Source organism: Marmota monax, unplaced genomic scaffold (genome assembly GCF_021218885.2).
Source record: "Marmota monax isolate L192 unplaced genomic scaffold, Marmota_monax_Labrador192_F-V1.1 WCK01_AAM20220418_F8-fsc00120, whole genome shotgun sequence".
NCBI classification, from domain to species: Eukaryota; Metazoa; Chordata; class Mammalia; order Rodentia; family Sciuridae; genus Marmota; species Marmota monax.
The window spans coordinates 3,187,246-3,199,322 of NW_026694424.1; positions in this window are offsets into that span (position 1 = coordinate 3,187,246).

A 12,077-nucleotide genomic window follows, 5' to 3' on the forward strand; every position below is an offset into this window, starting at 1 on the left:
ACCTATTATCTTTTGCTGGTTGTCCCTGGTATTTGGTCCATTATTAATTTACAAATGTGTCTTTTCATCCCCTTGAAGATTGCTATTGTTCTAGTTTTATTCCTTCTCACTCCATTCCTATCTTGAGCAAGGGTTTTCCAATTAGTCTATCTCTCCATAATCTTGATCTCTTCAAATTATTCCTATACAAAGCTGCTAGAATGTTCTAAAAATGATGATCTGACCATGTCACTCCTCTTGACAGCAAGAGTCAGAGACTTCCCATTGCCTATCATCTTAGAGCACCAGCCCCCGACTCTCCATGTGTGTGCCTGCCTACTTCTAACTCCACATTCCACCAATGCCTGTTTTTTTCGTCAACAGACCAAAGTCATTCTCTTATATATCACATGCCATTTCTCACCTTCATAACTTTTTTCATGCTGTCTCTGGACAGAATGCCTGGCTATCTGTTACCTTTAAGGCTGAGATTAGATATCACCTCCTCCAGGATGTGGATGCTCCTCATGTCCTGCTAAGTTAGCTGTTCTCCTTGGTCCTTCTGTGCATGAAGCATATTTTCCTGTCTGTGTACTATTGGTATACTACATATACTACGTTATTACATATACACTACCATGATAGGTTCCCATGTTTGATTTCCTCATTGTACTATGATCTCTGTATCTAAGGGCTGCACAGTCGTCTGGTACCCAGTATTTAGTAGGAGTTCAATGAATGTTTTTCAATAAATAATTACCCTTTCTCTGAGATCTTCTTGAATTAATCTTTCCTGAGGATCTCGTTGACTGTCAAATTCTGGACATTATCATGTGTCTGTAATACAATCAACCAAACTCAGAAAAGACAAACCTTGTCATTTGCCACCCTCTATATTGCTGTCACACATTATTTAATCGCTTTTCATGAGCTTAGTTCTTCTTCATGATAAGACTAGAAAAGTGATAAGAACTGTGGTAGCCAGTGTCCAAATAGCTTGCCCTGATCCTTACTTCCTGTTATTCCTTCCTTGTAGAGTCCCCTCTATGTTAAATAGGATAAACTATGTAACCAGTAGGACACTGTGAAAATGACAGCGTGTCATTTCTAAGGTTAGTTCATAAAAGATGTGGTTCCAAGGTTAGGTCATAAAAGATGTGGTTCCACCCCCTTGTTCTTGGTGGGGGAAGCCAGATAAGTCATGAAGACACTTAAGCAGCCCATGGAGAGATCCATATGTTAAGGAATTGAAGCTTCCTGCTAGCATTTATATAAGCAAACCATCTGGGAAGCAAATCTTCTAGCCCCAGTCAATTTTTCAGGTGACTACAGCTTCATGAGAGATTTCAAACAACATTCCTTCAGTTAAGTTGCAAATTCCTTACCCACATGCTGTGTGAGTTAATAAATGTCATTGTTTTAAACCACTACTTTTGAAGTAAGTTGTTATGGAGCAATAGATAAATAATATAGAAAGCATGCGTATGGCTTTTGGGTTTTTCCATGTATCTTCCCTCGATATATCTTTGCACATAGGTGGTGATGCTAAATATTGTTTTTAATATACAAACATGCACACAATGAACCAACTACCTCTGAAGTACCTGGCATAAAATTTCATTTTCCTTGAAATATGGCCAAAGAAGAAAAGTGCATTGCCTACATCAGCAACAGAGACAGAGTTTAGATTGTCTGTGGGCAACTGGGAGTTTTCCATTAAGGGATATTTACATCTCATTTAAATGAAGCTTAATTAATTCGGAGTGGGATGATGGAGTTCTGATGATTACTCTTGCCTGTCTCAACATGTTATATTATTCTATCTCTCATGGTATTTTGCCTTCTTAATATAAAGAAAGTCAATAAGTCTGAATAAATACCTCCATTTTTAAAAAAATTTTTTATTGTTGGCTGTTCAAAACATTACATAGTTCTTGATATATCATATTTCACACTTTGATTCAAGTGGGTTATGAGCTCCCATTTTTACCCCACATACAGATTGCAGAATCACATCAGTTACACATCCATTGATTTACATATTGCCATACTAGTGTCTGTTGTATTCTGCTGCCTTTCCTATCCTCTACTATCCCCCCTCCCCTCCCCTCCCCTCCCCTCCCCTCTTCTCTCTCTGCCCCCTCTACTGACATTCATTTGTCCCCCTTGTATTATTTTCCCCTTTCCCCTCACTTCCTCTTGTATGTACTTTTGTATAACTCTGAGGGTCTCCTTCCATTTCCATGCAATTTCCCTTCTCTCTCCCTTTCCCTCCCACCTCTCATCCCTGTTTAATGTTAATCTTCTCATGCTCTTCGTCCCTACTCTGTTCTTAGTTACTCTCCTTATATCAAAGAAGACATTTGGCATTTGTTTTTTAGGGATTGGCTAGCTTCACTTAGCATAATCTGCTCTAGTGCCATCCATTTCCCTGCAAATTCATTGTGTATAAATTACCTTATAAGCTAGTCATTGCTTGGAATCAGCAGTATTCTGCTTGATTTTAAGGAATAATTTGTATAATGTCTCGCTAGGATAGTATTTCATTCATTCATTTATCATACATTCCACAAATATGTATTAGTAAAGGTGCTGATTTCCTGGTATGGGAAAGCACAGAGCAGAAGCAGAGCAGTGAAGTGGACGGAGCATGGCCTCTGCAGTCCAGTGGACCTCAGTGTAGTCTCCTGTGGCTTTTGAGGCAACCCAATCAATAGTTCTTACTTCCCAGCCTGGATTTTGAGTCACCTGAGAGATAAGATAAAAAAAAGTAAGACACAATCAGGAGACAGTATGTAACCATTTTTACTGATGAAATGATTTTGGAGAATGTGGCTTAAGTCTGCAAGCAAGTCAATGTCCTAATTCTGACAGAGAGAGTTAGGCAGACTCTTACACCAACAATAGTTCATTAGATGATGAAAGTATGTGCCCAGGGCCCTCCACCTGTAGGAAAGGAAGCTTCCCTGGTGGAGAGAAGGCATTGGCCCCAAACCCACAATGAGATGTTCATTTCCCACCAGGAGATCAGCTGGTCTCAGAAGAGGCTTCCTGCTGCCCTCCTGACACTGTTCCCAATGCTGCCTCCTCTTTCAGGCATCTCCCTGATTATCTCCAGGGAATGGTAAATTTTGTTCTCAGAAGTATCTGGAATGAGTCAAAAAGGCAGATTAGTGAAATCAAAGCCAAGGCCACTCTAAAATCAATGAAACTGAAGCCAAGCCTGAAATTGTAACCCTTCTTTCATTTCCATTCCAAATGATCGTCAGCCATATTGTCCAATTTGACTCATTGTAGTGTCTCCAGTTCAGAGAATCTGAGATGAAATTAAATGACAACATGAGGACAAAGTATCAATAACACAGTACAACAACATAGATATCCCAAATTTGACTGCAAACCCTCTCCCATTATAAACTTATGAGCAAGAAATTCGATTTCAGTGATTAAATCTTGCAGCTTAGTTAAAGCATGCAAGAATTAACATCTGAAAGTAAATTCTGTTTTTTTGTGTGAGTAAAAAATTAAATATTATAGATCCTTTATCACACAACTTCTCATTCTGGTTATTTTAGCTTGGAAATTTCCATTGCCTGTCAACAGTTCTTAAACTTTTCATCTCAGGACCTCTTTAAACCCTGAACAGTTTTTGAGGACACCAAAGTTCTTATAACCATTTTTTATATTGGAAATTAAACCTTAAACAATGAAAATACTTATTCATTCTCTTAAACATAACAAAATAAACTCAAGTTACAACTTATAGATAACGTTTATTTGTAAAATGGGAAAGGGAGAGATGTTGGTCAAAGGATGTAGAATTTCAATTGAATAAGAGGAATAAATTTTAGTGATCTATTGCATGACTTGGTGACCACACTTAATAGTAGTGTATATTTTCAAATATAATCCTGAAATATTTCAAAATATACATTATTATTAAATATATATTTAATAATATACATTATTAGTGGATTTTGATTGTTCTCATCACAAAGAAATCATGTGAAATGACAGATATGCTAATTAGTTTTATGTATAATTTCAGAGTGCATGTGGAATTTACCATTATACACATCCAATAAATACAATATTTATTACATCTCATAGATATGTAAAATTATTATGTCAATTAATATGTAGTGAAAAAAGTGTTTTTTGTTTGTGTTAATCTTTTTCACATTTGGTTTAATAGAAGACATTGTATTCTTATATAAGCTTTTGCATTTGATCTGCTGCACCTGGTTTTCATCTTTGAAAACCCTGAAGAAGTCCAACCTCTCATAGACCTCTCATAGATATGCAAAGGGAAAAAAAGGGAGGTGTATTTTTTTTTTTTTTTTGGTACCCAGGACTGAACCAAGGGGTACTTAACCACTGAGCCACATTTTAATTAACCCAGCCCTTTACATTTTTTTTTTACAGGGCCTCATAAGTTGCTGAAGCTGGCCTCAAACTTACTTTCTTTCTTTTAAAACAATATTTAGTTTTTGGTTGTAGTTGGACACAATACCTTTATTTACTTATCTTTATGTGGAGCTGAGGATTGAACCCAAGGCCTCGAAGGTGCTAGGCGAGTGCTCTACTGCTGAGCCACAATCCCAACCCTGGCTTTGAATTTTTGAGCCCCCTGAGTTCCTGGGATTATAGGCATGTATTGCCACACCTACTGGGAGATTTTGGAGAATGTGGCTTAAATCTGCAAGCAAGTCAATGTCCTAATTCTGACAGAGAGAATTAGGCAGACTCTTACACCACTGGGAGGTGTATTTTTGTATCTGTTTCAGATAATTTGGGATTTTCTTTCTTTCTTTTTATTAATCTTTTTTTTTAATTTTTATTGTTGGTTGTTCAAAACATTACATAGTTCTTGATATATCATATTTCACATTTTGATTCAAGTGGGTTATGAACTCCTATTTTTACCCCGTATACAGATTGCAGAATCACATCGGTTACACATCCACTGATTTACATATTGCCATACTAATGTCTGTTGTATTCTGCTGCCTTTGGGATTTTCTTTCTTGATAGTGAGCTAATACTCCTCAGGTAGTAGTTTCACAAAAGTTAGTTGCAACATGTGAACTTCTACTTTACCATGGTAAAACCTGATGAAGCATCTTGCATTTTAAAAGGATTCCTTGCCCTTGTATGACTTTAGCATCATCACACATTGCCCATTTGGAAAATACTGGTTCACTGAGTTAGGTAGATCTTCCCATTATTGATACTTTTCATAGTACAATATTAGAAAGTCACATTTGTTGATTTCACCACCCATCCCACCAGGAAAGTCTGTGAAGCTCAGGGTGGTGAAAATACATTTTTAAAAAATATTAAATTTTGCTTGAAAGCTAGAATGTCATCATTGGTGACAACTATTGTTGGCTGTTTTCCTTGAGCTGACAGGCTCTACTGGTTGGTTGTTGAAGAAATAGTTGGAAAATACCCACAGGAGTTCCTTAAAATATCTTCATTAAAATAAAGGAAGAGGAGGGGGAGGAGGAAGAGGAGAAGAAAAGGCTAGTTTGGCTCCTAATCCTGTAATTTCATCATCGTGCTTGGCCTGGAGGCAACTTCATACCTGGGTAGACTGCAAAAATAATCTATGCAGATTCCCATTTTGTCACGTTGAATATTAAAAGGATGAATACTTAATGGGTGAGATTAAATAAAATTAATTTGCACAATTTCATTAAGGACATTCTCAAATGAATGTGGCTTTTTAATCTTTTTTATATTTTTTATTTTTTGTGAGTGTATGGTGGCAAAGAATTCACTGACTGACAGTACAGTTGGGGAGAAGAAGTAAGATCTGTTTCTCATTCATTGCAAGGTTCAAGCTGAGACTTTCATAAGACAGATTAATAAGGAAAAAAGCATACAAATTGATTTCAGATTTTCTGCAATACAGAAGCCTTCATAAGTAAATGAAGACCCAAAGAAACAGGGAAGCTTGTATGTCGAGGGCACTGGAGCACCTGTACTTGAAGGCCACCATCAACTTCTATGCCAAGTTGGATGAAGAAGGGGATGGTTGTCGAGCAGTACCATTGGACAAAGGGGTGTGATCTGATGGTGATAAACTACCTGGACTCACCAAGCGTTCCTTCAGATTCTTCTCTATGTTCCTGTGACTTCCCAGATGAGGATGCTCCTTACCTGTGGGTATAGGGTGGGCATCTCTCACCTGTGGGCCTCATGACCTCCTTTAGAGGGAAGTCAGGGGATTCTTTCTAGCTTTTATAGTGTGTTCTAAGGATGAAGGGCAGAAGAAGGTCAGAAAGAACGTCCTCCTTGTGATATTTTCTCAAAGATTAAGGTGTTGGATTTGGGTTATCTTAACCTTAACTCCTCCAGTCCTGTGGATAGTATTTGTTCGAGAAGCCAGCAGTTACTACCTCTGCCCCAATCAGCATAAATGTTAACAAATTAGAAAAGACAAATACCATTTTACCATTATTATGAAAATTGTTTTGATTTGGAAGGCCTCTCTCACTCCCACAAGGGCTTGGGAATCCTAAGGTGACCCGTTGGTTTTCTATTTGGCATGTGTATATATATATATATATATATATATATCTCCTTTAGGTGATGCTATTTCAGTCAGATTCCCTAAGTGCCTTCTTTTATGATTCCTCGCTTTCTCTGCATTCTTTTCAACACTTATTATTTGAATTAAGACTTTATTTTTTAGAGCAATTTTAGGTCCACTGCCCTTCTTTTAAAAGAATTTAAAGAGTCACTAGGGCCCACATTGTAATGAGAACTCAAGGTTCTTCACTTTTGCTTGCAAGTATCAGTGGGTGGCTAAAAGCAGGATTAAAGACTTGGTGTCTCTGCCTCCATGTTGTCTCTGTCCCCTTTCTCCAAGTCACTTTGGATGCTAGGAACAAGGTCTGTTCTGATGAACATCTTGTGATGGGTGGCAGCTACCCCTCAAGGCAACAGCAACTTCCTATCTCGGAAGTTGGCCAATCCTGAGATAATGATGGACAGACCACACCTGATCAACATCAACTGCTTTGGCAGCTGTGGGGCCTCTCTGGATACGTGGACCTTCCACCATTGTCCTCATTCCTCTTTCTATAAAACCTCAAAGTCCCTGTCTGCACTTTGAAGACAGGGCAGAAGACATGGGTTCTCTTGTTCTTCCAGTGTAGTCACACTGATTCCTTCCATGCTTTAGAGACTTATCTTTTCTGTTTGGTTTTGGGGGGGGGGGCAAGTGACAAGACCTGATTTGTTGGATCCCCAGAGTCAGACCTTCAGCTCAGGACTTGGGTAACAGTATCACAGCCTTTACCCCACACTCACCAAACTGGGCAAAACAACTAATCTTTAACTCCAAGGGAAGCTTTCCCCAGCAAAACCAGGTTTCTATAATCCAGCAAAATAGTCTTGCACACAAAAGTGGGGAATCAGATGAATCTGGGAGAAGATGGTTGAAGAAGAGCATCCAACATCTGTCCTCTCCAGATGATGCTGGTTATCTAGAATTCATGAGCTCTGAACTTAAATTCAGTTGGGAAAAAGTTCTCCTAGCAAGGGCACTTACCATGTCTAGAAGGAAACTCCCTATGTGCACCTCTCCACTCCCATAGGGTGGCTTTTGAGGCATTGCAGCCTCCTTGCAATGTTTATAAATTTGCAAAGATTGCAATCCCCATCTGCAGTAGTTGATCTTTCTGTCTTTGCCATTCAGTGCATTCATCACCTCCTAATTTGCATATCCCATTTGCTTTGCCTTCTTATGCCTGGCACTAACAATTTAAATCTAGAACCTCATTTAGTGCCCTGTAATACAAATGGAATTCTCTGGCACTGTAATTTAAAAACAGTGAATGGCTTCTGAACTCTAATACCTAGGAGATTTTTCTGCATGGTTGAATCATTGCCCTAGCAGCACCTGCTTAGAAAATCTTGTAATTGTGTAGGTCAAGGGCACTGGGGCACCTGTACTCAGAGGCCACCTTCACATGATAATAGCCACATCTTTGCTGAGCTTGGAAGGCCAGCACTGGCTCAAGAGGTTCCATTCTGGAGCATGCTGAACTCTGGCTGGGGTGCCCTGCCTTCACTACTGGAGCCCTGGTGCTTTTGAGAGGCTGTGTGGTCCCTGTGCCTATGCTGATCTCTGCACTGCCTAGCTCTTCTGCTGAGGCCCATGCACCTTATCAGTATTTTACATTGTGCAGTCAGCCACAGTCAATGGCCTGTGGACAAATCCGACATAAGCTGCAGTCACTTACCAAGGTCAGAATGCTATGTAGCCTTAGGCTTAGAGCTCCCACCCAGGCTGCAGCCATTAAAATCCAGTTGCACATTTGTATTAACCATTGTGTACAATAGTCTAATGCTTCCAAGTTTAAAACACCTCACTCTGCTCAGCCTCTAAGATCCAAAGCTCAAAGCCATTTCTCTGGCTCAATTATTCTATGTATGTTTTATTCCTCTGACATTTTACTTCCTTCCTGTCGCTCTCCTAAGATCAGATGTACTATGCCAGATATTGTAGCATTTGAGGTTGTATTCCCCTCCTCCAACTATAGGCCCCCATGCCTTTAGCCATAGGAACTGAAGCTACTTCCAGAAGACTTGTGTTCTCTGCACAAGAGGAAGTGACAAGAAGGGAAGAAAGAGAAAAGAAGAGAAGAGAAGAGAAAAGAAGAGAAGAGAAAAGTATCAGCCAGATTCTCCTTCCAAACTAAGCAACACATGGAGATGCACTGTCTCTGGGGGAAGAAGAGGTAAGGAGACAGCGAGGGCAGTGTTAGGGATACAATGGCCTCTCTTCCCTGAAGGAAAACACTATGAGAGGGGAGAGGTTTGACCTGGCTAACAGCATCATAGTTTAGCTTCTTACTCGCCGTATATTGTTTTAATCTTTGTAAGTTGCCAGTTTTCTCCTTTTCAGAGTGGAGGTGGAAACATCTCCATGATGATCGCGGATGGACTAGAGGTAACACATGACAGCTCATAGGATGTCTGTAGGCAGTAGCACTTCATAAATACAGTCGGGAAGAGGAATGTGCGCAAGCAGGTGTGTCACCAGGCAGAGCGGGTGTTCTAAGTGCCACCAAGAAGCAAGAGGCCCAGGGATCCAGAAGCTCAAAGGAAAGGGAATTTTCACACAGCTGAAGTGGGCCGGGTGTCGTAGATGATTTCAGGAGAGAGGCATCGCTGGAGGTGACTTTTAAGATTTCATGAGAGGCTCTCCCTTCTCTCCATCACCCAGGTCACTTGATCACATTGTTTTGATCATCTACTGTCTGAGAGGCCCCAGGCCAGCAGAGATATAAAAGATAAATAACAGAATTCTGCCACCTGAAGACATAGCTAGAGAAATTTCTCTCTGCCTCTGTCTCTACCCCCATCCTGCTCCCCTCTCCCCCTCCCTCTCTCTTCCTCTCTGCCTTTCTCTCGTACACACAGACGCTGTTTTGGTCTGAATGTTCGTGGCTTCCCCAGATTCACACACTGGAATCCTACTCTCCCAGGTGATGGTTTGGGGAGGTGGGGACTTCCAGAGGTGACAAGGTGGGGACTTCCAGAGAGCCCTCATGAATGGGATTAGTGCCCCTGAACAAGAGGCCAGAGAGACCCCTTTACCCCTTTTGCCATGTGAGATTTTACAAGAAGATGTCACCTGTGAGGACATCTTTCACCCCAGGCACTCAGTCTGCCATCCTGATCTCGGACTTCCCAGTCTCTAGTAGCTTTTAAGTTATAAAAGTCAGTGGGATTTTGTTATAACAGATCAAACTGACTAACACACACAGACACACTCATTCACACTCACCCTCATGTTCACACATACATGGCCCAAGATAATCCAAAGTGCCATGCCTGCGAGCAGAAGTCAGTGGCGCAGAGCATTCTTGTGGGTTTGAGCAGAGGAAGCAGCAGGACAGAGAGGAGGGGCCCTCGGGAGATGTTCTCCTGGGAGCTCAAGGCCTTGATGAGAATGAGTAAGAAAGACATACGAGAAGGTTTTGGAAGCAAGGTGAAGACCTTGGCAGGAGAGGCAAATGTCGTCAGAATAAAGATTTTGGCTATGGGAAGAGGTTTGTTCCTACCCAAGAACCCAAGTCAGCCTGAAGCATTCAGATGTGCAGCAGGGTGGTAGCGAGGCTGTGGTTTAGAATGAGCCACTTCCTCTTCAGCGGCACATTCCTTTCCATCTCCAATAGGTTTAAGATTATTATGTCCATTTAGAAAGCCTGCCAACGATCCAGGACTCATTTCTCTTAAGGACAGAGAGAGACCATGACACAATGTTCTGATAATACATCATTGATGTTTGAGTATGAGCTTGATTTAAAGTAGTAAACCAAAGTTGTAAAAAGTGTTACTTCATGATCTCTACTCTGCCTGTTTCATATATTAATTCATGTTCAGAAGACCAGGGAAAGGAAGAGATGATTTCCCAGCTTGCTTAATGGATGGAAATAGACTTTATGGCCTTCGATAGCATAGCTTTAGTCAGATTTCTCAGAAATCTGAAGGCAGGCAAACTGCACGGTCTCAGCCCAGCACACTGTGGACAGTGGTCTGTGCCACAGACAATTAAGCGTGTTCCAGGGACTTGTCCATGCAGTGCGGAAAGCATTCCAGCTCTGTGAGAGAGGAGGCCCCTCGCCTGTGCTTGGCAATGCTCCTCAGCAGAAAGCGTGCATCGTTTAACAGCAATGTCAGTTTATTGACCATTGTAAACTCAGGTCTCACTGAAGCATGGATAAATAAATTAGTATCTTGAAAGTACAAACAGGAAAAGGAAGTAGAGAATAGCTTGAGGATCAAAAGAGTGCTCTAAAGTGCAGTGGTTTGGATAATGCAAGTGTTGAATTGAGTCTTTCCCTGCCCAGGTGTGCTCCTAAAAATAGTAGGCTTTCTCTGTGCACAGCACAATTCCACTGACCCACTGGCACTTGGAAGGAGGTCAGGGGGTGTTGTTTCTACCCCTCTCTCCCTCTCTCTTTTGGTATGATTCTCTTCTGTGGTACAAGTAGAAATTTACAGCGAATGGACTGGGATGTGAGTTACTTCCTATGGCTTCAGGATACCACAAGGCCAAAGGTCCACTGAGGCTTGATCTTGTGCTATTGGTCTTACTGGTCTTCCAGAGAGGCTGTGCCCGTAGGCTATTGTGTTGGACTGTAAATTGGCTAAGCCAGAAGCATTGCATGACTTGGTTCCATTATGAGCACCCCAAATTGGTATTGTGTTTTATAAGAAGAACACTCAAGTTACTTGAGTCTTACACTATGGGAAAAGTAAGTTTCTGTCCAGTGTCCTAAATGTTACCTGATTAGCTTAATAGGGTTGCAGCAGCCACGATGGGTGCTTTATGGATGTCTGAAGTATCCTGGATGATATGCATTTCTTTCATTTTTTTCCTATTAAATGGGACATAAGGACAAGTTCATCATAATCCTCATTTTATTGCCAAATGTTCTGTTTAATGAACAGCCTTTCTTTCTATTTCCGCCTTCTACCTCCTGCACCCCTTACTCTCCAGCAGATGGCAACATTCAGCCCTAAGATAGAAACCAATTGATATGAATGTGGCTCATTGGGTGTCAGGGGCAGCATCACCTCCATTCACCTCGGTTTCCCCTCATTTGAATATCTGATATGATGCAAATCAACACTGTGTTCTAGTTATTTCCATCACGTGGATGTACAGCCATATTTCACAAGGGGACAGCCAGATCAGCTTGGTCCAATTCTTACCTATTGGCAAATTCTTCCCAGGTGATTTGGGGATAGTGTAATGGCAGAGATGAAGTACCCAGATGGAGATGAGCTTTCAGAAGCCTTACTTATGGGGCATAGCTTAAGGTAGTAAAGCTTAACATGCCTGAGGCCCTGGGTTTGATGCTAAGGACCAAACCAAACCAAAAATCCAAATGATACAAAAAAAAGTAAAACCAACCCCAAAGCAGGAGCCTCCCTGAGGCAGCCAGCTCAGGAAGAACTGTCGTGGCTGCCATCTTTGGCTACTGATGCAGATTCTTCCACAAGTACATTTTTCAGCAGGTGTGAGCAGCAACAGCTTCCAGCAAGAGGGATGAGGTGGAAATGCAATGCCA